The following is a 12,399-nucleotide window of genomic DNA, read 5'->3' on the forward strand; positions in this document are numbered from 1 at the left end:
GGCAATAATACACAGGTATCGGTGATCATGTAGGTACAGCTGAACCACTTCAAATTTTTGTCTGGTGTCATAGCAAGCTCTGGAAGCTTCAGTTGCAGGAAAAGTCCAGTTCAATTTCTGCAGATCCAGGACAAACCTTAACTGCTTAAAGAGAATAATGAATATTCAGTCTGGTTAACAGAGGCGTGGACAGGAGATGGTGCATACTGATTTCATCTTCAGCTGTCAAACTCTAGTGAATCTTTAGAAAACCACAGTTTATATGGACTCAGTAAAGAGTTGTAACTTGGCCAAATTTGGTAATATTTTCATAGGAATGGGAAAATATGTCCCTGATATGAGGGTAGTTTACTGCCAATTTAAAACCTCTGCTGTAGCTTATGAAGGCATTGGAGCTTTTCAAAAGAGCTAAACAACACATTTTTCTTAATTTCATTATCTGAATTGGCTTGGTTTTGTTCCCTAGAACTTTCCAAACATGTTAAACCTGCAGCAGATACCCAGTCTGGAAAATATATCAAAGCTGGATGTTCTGCAAGGTTGGTCTGCCTATACAAATAATGTTGTATAACTGGGATGCCAATAAGAATGTGGAGAAGGCCAGACTACTTGCTCAGAAGCTGGCTTGAGTTGGGCTTGAAGACAGTATAGTGTTTTCAATTTTTTTTTTTCCTTGTAATTACAAAGAAAAATTTTGGAATATTGCGTGATTGTGTCTTCATGCTTGCAGGCATCCTGGAATCATAATATTAGTGAACAAAAGACAAAAATGAATAGGGAATGGTATAGCTTCCTACTGTACTGATCTTATCCCTCCCTCTCATCCTTTCCCCCCAAAATAGTGCAACTAGAAAGCATGGTGAGAGAGGTAACAAGGAAGAGCACAGATAAGGAAAAGTTCTCTCACAGAAATTTCTAAACAGATGAAGACTCAGCCTAAAGGAGGACAGGATAGAGATTTGTGAAGTCATTCTGTATGTGGAGCAGGTGAATAGAGAATGATTATTCACTCCCTTCCATAATTCAAGAACTAGGGTCATCCAATGAAATTATCAGCAGGCAGGTTCACAATACAAAAATGAGGTACTAACTTTTCACGATGTATTAATATGCCATAGAACTTAAGTCCACAGGATGTTATATATTCCCAAAGCAATTAGACAAATTCATGGGGGAAAAAATCCAACAATGGATATTAAACGAAATATCTGTTCTTCAGCCATGAATTCTTGAAGACTAGGAAATAGGTTTGTATATTTACCCTGTAAACCTTTCCCTAGGCCATCCCTTCAACTGGTCACCACTTGAGAGGGATTATTTGGCTGCATGGACCTTTGAATGATGCAGTACAGCTGCTTGCTAATAACTTTTACATTGTGGTTCTCACTGTAAATTCTGGCTCTGAATGACAATGCTCTGTGTCAGTAAGGAATTATTCACTTCTAGTAGAAGTGTGCAGGAAAGGACTGAATTGTTTAAGGACATCAATGGAATTTGAATTTCTACAGCAACTTTCCTTGTGGTTTGACTGTTGCCTGAAACCTAATAAGATCCCTGCCAGCTATCCGAGTTTCTGTACTCTCTCCAAATCTGTTTCTTTCTAGTTGTCCATCTCTTTTCCCCTGTGATGTAGGATATCATTGCAGAGATGCCCTTTTGGCATCTTTTGCCATTTGAAATTTAGGACTGTCCTGACCGTTTTTGTAGGTGGGTTTAACTTGTTCTGAAATGATAGTATCCCACTTGTGTATCTTCTCTCTATAGCCTTGATCAGACTGGGTAAAAAAGTTTGAGAGTGCCCCTCTCTCTGAGTAGAGTGTGCGCATGTATATGTATCTCAGCTAAGTTTTTTCCTCTTCTAATTAAACATGGATGCTATTTTAAATGCAAGGGAAATCTCATTCTCAGTGTTTTGCAATTATATTTCAAGGTGCAGCAGAATCCTGTAATGTTTGTCTTTTTTATCTTTCGCTGTGGTTTCTGGGTATTCGGAAAGTTGTTTCATATAGACTTCCAGTGCACAGTAACACTGGGAAAGGTATCTAATCTGTGGGAGTAAAGTGAGTAATCAGAATTCACTCTTTGTGTTAGGAATATCCAGAGGTGGTCTGAAAAGAAATGACCTTATACTAAATATAAATTACAAATATGACTGGCTAAGTCTGACAGGTTATAAGAATATAACACCTCATGAAGGAACAGAACAGAGGAAATAACTTTCTCTTGTGAAGTTTGCAGCTCTGTGGAATACAAGCTTTTCTTCTGTAAAGCTTGAACGTTGTATGGGAGAAACTGTGATTTCAAATCTTTTATCCAAAGATGTTATCTGTACCCTGGCTGAATGGGGTTCAGCAATCTTAGAGAAAGGGCAGGAAATCTATTTTAGAAAATTTCAGCATGTGGAGTTTAAAAAACCCACTAGTATCTTTTCCAATGGAAGAAAACTGAATGTCAGCAACTCTTGCTGTTTTGTCATGCATCTTGTGATATCGGGCATTTTCTTAAAGCCAGAAGTTTTCTTTCAATATCATTGGATGAGAATCTTGTCAAATATTTATTTTTGGAGTAATTTTTAACCCTTGTATAGTTGCAGGGAAAGGCTTATAAAAGCATAACCTCCAAAAAATCTCATGCCGATGGTATGAAGAAAAAGTGCATGTTCGTTAGACTTTTTTTGGAGGCTTTTTATTTTCTTTTTCTTTCTACTAATATTGTAATCTCTAGAACAGCAGCTGCTTATCTGAGGTGGGATTTGCTGTCTTGGCTTGGCTAAGGTGCTGGCTAATGGTTTTTCCTAACACCTGGGGTAGATTCTGACAAATTGAACCGGGAAATTGATAATGGGATATGAAGCATTCTGTGTGTTACTTTATTAGTTCATCTGAGCTCAGTAATGAGCAAAAGTTATTGATGAGTTATACTGACTGAAGTATCCAGGAGAGAGACCTGTACTGAACAGTTCTTTTCCGTGGTTACCAGTGTGAAGTGTGGAAGTGGACATAGACTTCTGGCTGCAGTCTCTATAGATCGATAGTAGATTCATTCTCTCAGAGAAGAAAGCTCAGAAGGACTAAGGAGCTATGTAAAGTTAAGATTTTGCTTAATGTAGAAGACAGCTAGCTGGGTTTGAATTTTCATAAATAAATCTTAACAAAAATAAATCATTGGAGTAAGAAATCTTTCCTATATTGAGACTGCATTTTTTTTTTTTAACTTTTGTGGATCATCCTTCAAATGTAACTTGATGTAGGTTTCAGCTTCACTGTTTGCTCTATATTACCAATTTCTTTTCTTGAAGACTCCAAAGAAGCACATGTTGGGATTTCTGTTACTGTCTTTGCCACTGACAATGTGTGATCACATATATGTCATGCTACTTCTTTGTGTCCTAATTTACCTCACAAGATAATGTTTAGTGTTTCCAAAATGCTATGAGATTTTTCTGACAGCCTTGAAGAAAAATATTTGTTAAATTATTACTAAAATGTACCAGATGGGAAAGATGAGAAGAGAGAAAATAGAGCAGAGTATATCAAAACTGGGGGTGTACTATGTTCATATTTAAAACTCATTAATTTTCAAGTGCTGAACACTACCAGCCATTTTTTTAATATTGGGGAAAATTAAAAAATCTGACATGTACTTAAATATCTCATGTTAAGAACTCTGGGGGCGTGTTCAGTTTATTTTACCTGCACCTATGCTTGAAGTTCATCCAGTTCCATTCTGATTTGGACTGATTCATTAACTGATTTGGGAGCCCCAGAGAGGTCACACTGGTTCGGTGTTGAGAAGGATAACACTTAAAAATGGGGAGATTCAAGTGAGGGGATGCAGTAGGCCCAGAAGTCAAGATTTCAGCTACCCATGGCTTTAGCCTTCATTTGCCTGCTTCTGTGAGGGAGCCTGCACAATTCTCGAAGTGAAGCCAGAGTTTCTTGCCGGTTTGCTGAGCCTGGCGTATAGCGGAAGAGCTTGAGAGAGGCTGCAACACTGCGCTTGGACGTCAAGCAGTGCCACTGGTTTGGAGGAGCAGATGAGAGTGCTTGGGGCTTGAACACTGCACACAGGAGTAGAAATACACACATGCACACACCTGTGTATTGAGAACATTAGGAAGGCTGGGGGAGAAGTGGGAGTTTGGGCTGGTGGGATCCAGCAGGCACACATACAGCACTGTTGACAGTAACAGTATGCAGTTTTCAAGTGTGCATGAACAGAAGCCAAAATACAAAATACTGCCTGTTCCCACTTGAACCAATTTTCTTTGAATGCACTTAGAGCAGGTGTAAAAAGTCTTTGCACTAGAAATGTCATTGTTAGACTGTCCAAAGCAGGACAGCACAGTGGCACATAAATAAGGATTTGTGCAGCACATGTTCTGAGTTATATACATAGTGATGGGGAGAAACTGTAGTGTAATTGCTGCTCTGTAGAGAGCGGTTGGTACAAAGGGTCTCTTGTACTAAACAGGTGCCACTTAGGGGAGACATCAGCTTTTAATCGAGCCATCATGCTGAAATGGTAGCGGAAAAAAATATTCTCTATGTCCAACAAAGAAGTTAAAATAACAATCCACATTCTTTTTTTTAATCAGTGCTAAGATTGGCTTCTGACTTCCTGTTCTCTAATGGGAAGGGATTAGGTCCTTTATATTTTGAAAGAGACCGAGCCAATTCCTGTTGCAGAATTCCAGTACTGAGGTCAAATGAATGAATAAAAACAGTTAGGAAAAACTTGATTTGTCAGAAAGCCACCTTCATTAGTGCTCTCATCTCTTTTCTATCACAGAAATTGTTTTTAAGCTATAATTGCATCTCACTGACAAAAGCTTCTGGCTACATATGTAAAGATTTGTAAAATACTGCCTTTCTGTAAGCTGGTATAATCTGTGCCAGAAAATAGAAACCCAGCCTCTGCATTTAAAGAGCTCCTCCTCCAGAGTTCAGTTTCAGTGACTCTATTGGTTAGTATTGTTGAGCTTTAAATATATTCTGCAGTACATGGTTTGATGCTTGTTCTTGCAAGGCAGGAAAAAAATCTTCCTTCAGAAATGTTTTACGTAACATTGCCCTGTGCGGAGTTGAAGTGAATTAGTTACAGAAAAGATATTAGCTGGCGCCAGTGAAATAAGCAGTAAATGTCTCTTCACCCTCCCCTTTTCTTATGTTCCTTTTGGCTGCTCCTGTAAGGAATGCAGCAAGCAGTGGCTACTGCTCGCACTATTGATTTAAGCATTTGCATGTTACACATTGCAGCTCTGCACTGGCCTGTCTTCTGGGGCAATACAGGATGTCTTCAGTTGTATCAGGTTTTGTGTTTGTACGTGCATTTCTGTCTTCCATGTGAGGCTCTGTGCCGTTATATACATTGTTACACAGGATTGTGTGCACTCATTGTTACAAAACAATGCGTGTAAAATACTTACTGTTCACAGTCCCAGCGGTTGAGGGTTCCTATTCATAAACCTGTGCTGTGCTGCTGTTGATTCTTAAAAAACCAAAAGCAATAAAATAATAAAAGCTAGAACTTGGCTGCTGTGTCTCTAGCATGAATGCCCTAGGGCCAGCAGAGCAGCACGTTGTGAAAGGTGCCGTTGGGTCCCTTTCCTAGAAGAATTACTTGTCTGGATTTTTCTGACAACATCCCAGTTTCTTTTGTTACAGGTGTGCCATTTATACATCTGGTGTTAAGAGAAATTAACAACGTTTTCCAAAATATTACAATTCTCTTACTAAAAAAGGATGACTCTTTTCCCCGTTTCAGGGTTTCTTTGGTTATGCTGTTTTTCTCAGTTTATGCTCTACCAGCTGCAATTTAAATTCTAGTTGAGATGCAGAAACATACTGCAGATTACATGATGTTAGGGTTAAACATTTCAAATGGATTGTAATACAGTGAGAAATTATGTTCTTGCCAGCCATAGTTGTGGTGAGCTTGTTGGGAACATTATTTTCCATATTTCTGTGGATTATTGTCTCCACAGCATGGTATGCTCCTCCACTTATTTCTGTAACCATGTAATATATACTTTTGTAATGGTGTCTCATCAGAGGAATGTCTGTAGAAATTGTGGTCTCAGTGTGACAAAAGCAAAAATTTCTGTGTTTATTTTGTTCCTATTTTTAATTCTGCACAAAAAAAGTTGACCTTTAAAATGATTTTCTGTTTACAAACATTTTACTTTAAAAAAAAAAAAAAATCCATAATTTATACTGGGGTCTAGATGGCTTAACTGAGATCGGGGTGCTAAATCTTGAAGCACATGATTGACAGTAGTTCCAGGTTCAAACTGCTTTCTGGGCAAACACACCAGACAAATGGACAAAAGGAAACATGTGCACCTCTTGGTGATGGGAATTGGAGGCATACAGAAATAAAATGACTTTATTATGGTTCTACCATAAATCTACAGCATGGCCTTGCACTACATTGAAGCGTCCACAGAACCCTGAGTAGAAGACTCTCTCTGCATGAAACTTGTTTGCTGGACTATTTTAACGCTTCAGCTTTCCACTTGAAGACCTTTCTTAAAGGATTAAAAAAGTACAGGTGAACAAAGAATCCATTTTATAACTGGATAAACTGGTATAAGACCCAAGAAGATACTATGAGCTAGTAAAAGGTTTAAATAGAAAAATCCTCACTCCAGATATTCCACACAGAGTAATTTCTATGTTAAAATTTGGATGAAGTTGGCATGAGGGAATTTTGGAAAGGAATTTTTATTCTGATTTGGCTTCTATAATATGGAACACGTCGTAGCTTGTGGATTTTCACAGTATCAGAAAGTGATACTCAAACAGGAGCAACTTTCGTATAAATCACTCTTACTGTAAATCAGGTTGACTTTTTCTGGAAGTACATTTATAGGTTAAGATGAATGAAATATGAAGGCTGGGAAATAAAGATCTTGATCCTGTATAAATACTTTCAAATAAAGTTAACCATAAGTATGCGTATAGCTATCAACTCATACGCAAAGTGATTCACGAAATAGTGGTGTTTGTGAAATCAGCCTGAATCTTAGCTTTCACAGAAGTACTTGAGTTAATTTGTGTACGAGGTGAGAGGTGAAGTGAAGCTTCAGACACTGGTGACATTTTTTCTTCTCTCCCTTGTAACAAGTGACCACAGTGCTGCTAAAGGCCACATTGCTGTTACTAAATTGCCTGTTCTCCTCCAAAATGCCCGGGGTAAGCAAGGTCCAAAATGCCCGGGGTAAGCAAGGTCCGTTAGAAGGTGTTACAATTTTTACACAGGCATTCTCTGACAAACGTGGATTCTACTTCCTTGCTCCGAGTAAAGTGGAATCTTATTCTAGCCCTGTGGCACCGTCTGCTTATGGAGTTTATTACTGCCTTCCTGTCTGCCCTCCCCCAGCTTCACACAGATGTCCAGTTAACTCCCCCCCCCACTCTTTCCTTCATCTCCTTGTGCTGCCACATAGATGTTCCTACTAGAGACACCCACCACCTTTTAAAAATATTTTATCAACTCATTTTCAGTGCCTCTGCCTTTTCTGTGTGAGACTGGTACATATGGAAGTCTCCTGGGGGATTCTGCTGGCCGCCTCTGTGACTCATTTTCCTGATGACTGCTCTTGTCTTGGTGGTTGTTCGTACTTCCTCCACTTGGATTTTGTTTGGGGCCTTTTTTTAAAGAGTTGCATGTCATCTAGGAGCATGTGTAACTGTTAAATGCATTTAGAATAAATACCTGTATTACAGGGCAATAAGGAGAAACAGGAATAACTAGAAGTCAAATAGGTGAAGTGGATGCCAAGCTCTTGTGATGAAGATAACAGTGGCTGGATCTTTTGTTGGTATGTTGAAGTAAAGTGAAACCAAAATTTCATTTTCTTTCATATGCTGGGCTATTAACTGGGGCAGTTTAGCGGTTGCTTTTGCGGTGCGGAGGGACTCTAGAGGAGAGACAGAGAAGCCAACTGGGGTTGGAAATCACTGCAGCTGTCTTAATGCAAGCTGTTCTCTCTTTCAGCTTTCAGTTTAATGTATGCAGTCTGCCACATTAGTTCTTGAAGTAGCTCTTAAGTGGGTAGCTGTAAAAGGGGTAATCTTGGTCCAACATACTTTTGAAAATAGGAACTTGACTGTTGTAACAGGAGAGACACACATCTTTGTTTCCTAGCTTCAAAATTATCTCAAGTAAATAAGCAATTTTACAGTAGTTTTCCAAATTATGAAAGATGTTAATAAAATCTGTGCAACTTTTTTTACTACAGGGAAAGCTACTCACAAAATTAATTCAAATCTCAGGAAAAGGGCAGTAAGGAAGGAACTAAGGACAGTAATGCTTAAACATATGGGTTTCATTAATGTGAGAATGAGTGAAGTGTTGGAAATGCTAAGTGAATTCAAGAAACACCTGGGCTCCTTTGTGGAGAGAAAAGATCTGGTGAAAGATCTGGGGTGGAAGTAAAAAGGCATGAGTTTTAAGTATGAAGGATCTGGGACCAGATGAGGGTTTTTTCACTATAAAGAATGCCTTGTGTTCAAATATTTGTGGCATGAATATATCCTGCTAGTGTCCTTTTTTCAGTTGAGTGCGGCATAGGCTGACATTTGTTTACTTTGGTTACAACCACAGTATTTTTTTTTTTGTTTTCTTCACTATTTCCAGTCATCAGGAATAGGAGCCAGCAGCTAATAAAGTTTTACCAAAATCAAATCATGGTAGGTAACGCTGGGAATACATCCAAAGAAAGGTGACATCCAGAGAAATTACACTATGCTGTAGTTTTATGGAGGTAAAATAGTTCTATGGACTAGTAAGAGGAAATGGATGAGAGAGATCTTTAGCCAGAAGTCACAATTTCAGGTTTCATGCACTGACTTTATCATTACAACTGGGGCATATATTGGAGCCAGTGTTTGTGCACAGTTACTGTGCAGTGGCTTTTGTGAAAAGGTTTTGTCCAGCTTCCAGTGAATAGGTTTCCACCTTGTGCACCATCACTACATGTCCTTCTATCCCTGACAGCTTCTGTAAAGAAACTTGCTTCTGAATTTGCCCATCTAGATCAGGACCTGCTGCTCAGTGTATCTGGCATACTAATGGTAGATGTCACGCACCGAAGTAGTCCATCGGATGCTTTCTGTATAAGTACCCATTTAAAACATGACAGTTGTTGAAAGGCACAAATACAGATCTGGTGATTTTTTTTTTTTTTTTTTTTTTTCTTGGCAACAGCTAAGCAGAACCTCATGGCACATAACTTCAGAAATATTTATTCCTTGGTGACCTGGTGCCATAGCAAATTCCTTTTCACTTGCATTATACTGAAATGCTTGACTGCTCTTTAGGATTATTACTAGAAGCACGCTGAATGTCAAATGAAATACCGTTTTGGCCAAAACCACAGCAAAGCTTATACCATCATGTTTTGGCATCCTCTAAGTCATAGGCCCAACTTTTGGGGCAAAATGTTGATCTCCTTTAGTTTTCAAGGGGGTAAGAAGTTAGGACTTTTTTTAAAAAAAAGCTAATTTTTGAAAAGAATTAGTTTAAAAATTGCATGTTTCACAAAGTGGAGAAACATTCCATCTGCTGGTATCCATCCCTTCCTGGCTGGGCCATTTTCTGTGGCCGGCAGGCAGTTTTGTGCGTGATGTAATGGTTGTGTTGCAGGAAAGGTGCTTTGCTGTGCTGGAGCCTCTAGGAGCCGTAGCGACTAGCATTTTTTTCCAGAGCCTCCAACACAAATGCGCACACGCGCACACGCTCCTGCGTTGGTTCCCTTATGCACTCTGTCTACCAGCATATTACCCTTCCCCCACCTCTTTTACAAAGTATTGCTCCCTGAGGCAAATTTCTTGCTGTCTGGAGTACCAAACATGCACGGGCACTTTCTTTTTTCTTTAAGATTTCCTAGTGTAGCTATTATAAGGCAACAATAGCTAAGACGACTATTTTACATAGGTTCTTCTGTTTTTAGTAGAGACACAGAGAGTGAGTGTGTGTGCATGTGTAAAAAAATAAAAATAAACCCATAGTTTATGGCTAAGTGAGGCCAGGTTTCTCCTATTTCTTTTTTTGAAGTGTCTTTACTCAGCAGTCACATTTTTTTCTTGTGGTAAAAAATGCAACATGAGCAGATGGCAAGTATTAACACATGAAATGCAGTGTCTGCCTGAAGTTGATTTAACAGTGCTCTAGGTTTCTGTCACTGGCTTTCAGTTAGTTAAGTAGTGTTTACAAGTTAATGAATTTGTTCCACTTGAAATATTTGATGGTATGTGCTGAGGTTCAGCAGCAAAGGGATCCTTTAGGAGTAATCGAGGAAAGCATGAGGTTTGTAGACACTGAGCTTGTGGGTTTTTTTTCCTTTGACCAATTTTAGGATTTTTGCCATTAATATGAAACTGGAAGGAGAGGCAGAAGGAACGATAGTAGATAGCAGTACACAGCGTTTTCTCTTATATTGTGATACTGCTTTGAGCACTGCAGTGATATCATACCTTATAGCAGCTCCATATTTGAACCATGTAGTTTGCAGTTTCATTTTGAATGTTCCTAAACCTTAGACAAGGATTTGAAAAACAAATGAAGTTTTATGTAGCAATCATATTTCTATGTGGTCTGCTTCCATGCTTGCTTTGGAAGTATGAGTGCAAACTATTAAATAGGCTGCTATATATAAATTAGCCCACATTTGGCAGCAAAACTGCCTAGAATAGAGTGATCAAATTCAGTATATTTTCAGTTCATGCGTAAGACTCCTTACTACAACACCACATGCTATCCACCTAATAACATTTGAAACTAAGCCAGCTCCAAGAATTGTATTCATAGGAAGAAACAAATATTGGTTGCTGGCAATTGAGCATCATACACACTTAGTGTTTTACACAGCAAATTTCTCTCTGCATAGAATGCTCCGTTTGTCAAAACTACCTAAACCTGCAAACCAGTATTCCTTGCCAGGCAACCTGTAAGCATGAGTGCACAGAAAGAGTCAACATATTTTACTATTTTAGCAATTGGTGCCAAAATAGTATGTCTTAAAGGCTTAGTTCATATTTCTGGCATTAGTTTTTGAGTTTTGTAAAATTGTAGATTTTAGTTTTGTTAGGGCTTTTGTAAAATGTTGCACAGTTTAGTAACAGTTTATTCAAACAGGACTGAAGGTCAAGCTCCTGTTTGGAAAGGGCACCATACTTAGTTCACCTTTGACTTGAAATGTAAGATCATAACTGCCAGATAAGACCAAACTACTTGCTCTGAATATGCATGAGTGTATCTTTAATACCTAAAAACTGACAGTGATTTACTGTATCCTTTAGGAAGGCTTCTCTCCCAAGTAAGCAGTGCTTAGTTAGGTACCATTAAGATCAGGCTGGGAGCACAGACAGCAGTGCAGCTTGCTTGATGTGGAGGCCGGAGGTGGCAGGATTTTAACTACCTGAGAGATGGTACTCCAGGTTAACCCCCTGCCTGTCCTGGAGCGCTCTGTGCTCCTGCTGCACGGAGTTCATACACAGAAATGAGACTTGTTAACTCATGCATTTTATTGGGCTTTATGGATGCGTGACATCATTGGCAGCCAATCAGAAAGTGCTTTAGGGCAGAGTTTAAAAGCTATTTCATAATATATTCAGTGCAGATATTTTTGGGCTTCAGTAGCATTCATTTTGTCGCAGAGTCCATGTGTCAATATGGCTTGGGGGAAAAAATAAAAGGTATGAAAATAGCATGTTTGCCCTTGTTTTTTTGTAATTCAGCTGGGTGGCGAAATGCTATAGAAAGAGTAGCTGGTATGCTGCAAAACAGTTATTATGGAAACGATTTTTTTCCTCCAGCAGCAGTAATGCTGTGAGCCAATCTTGGGCGATTGTTGCGTGCTCCCCGGTAGGCTGCTCCTGCTTAAATAGCCAGACCTGCAAATATTTCCCAAGCTGCTCTGGTTTGCCAAGAACAAAAATGCAAGACAGTCTGCAGAAAATGTGCGTGCGCCAGCCAGAGTCACCCCGGCAGCCGGGCTCGGCTCTGCTCAGCTGAAGTCACCCCGGCGGCTGGGCTCGCTCGTCTGGGCCGGGCTTGGCTGGGTTCGGTTTGGCTGGTCTGGGCTCCGCCGGCCCGTTCTCTAGCCCTTGCGCAGCACCCGCGCCCTGGTGTGCAGGGCGCCCTGCCTTGCCTCTGCGTAGTCGCACGCAGAGTGTTTTATTCTCTGTTAGTTGACACAAGTTTACCATATTGAAGGAGAACCGTTCACTGATAGTGTCTCTTCCAGAAAAGTCTGGTTAATCCATGCAACCCCCCCACCATTCCTGCTTAACTCTTTCATTTCCAGAGTGCCCTCTGTAGCAGGACCATATGGGATTGTAAAACCAAACTATTACGATAATTTCCAGACCGTGACAACAATTTTTGGTATCA

General features: G+C 39.6%; 1 protein-coding gene across 1 annotated transcript in view; it reads left to right on the forward strand.

Moving 5' to 3' along the window:
* BCAS4 (breast carcinoma amplified sequence 4) overlaps positions 1 to 12,399 on the forward strand; it is a 42,686-nt gene that overhangs the window by 17,495 nt on the left and 12,792 nt on the right. The window lies entirely within an intron of this gene.

This window comes from Gymnogyps californianus, chromosome 17 (genome assembly GCF_018139145.2).
Source record: "Gymnogyps californianus isolate 813 chromosome 17, ASM1813914v2, whole genome shotgun sequence".
NCBI lineage: Eukaryota > Metazoa > Chordata > Aves > Accipitriformes > Cathartidae > Gymnogyps > Gymnogyps californianus.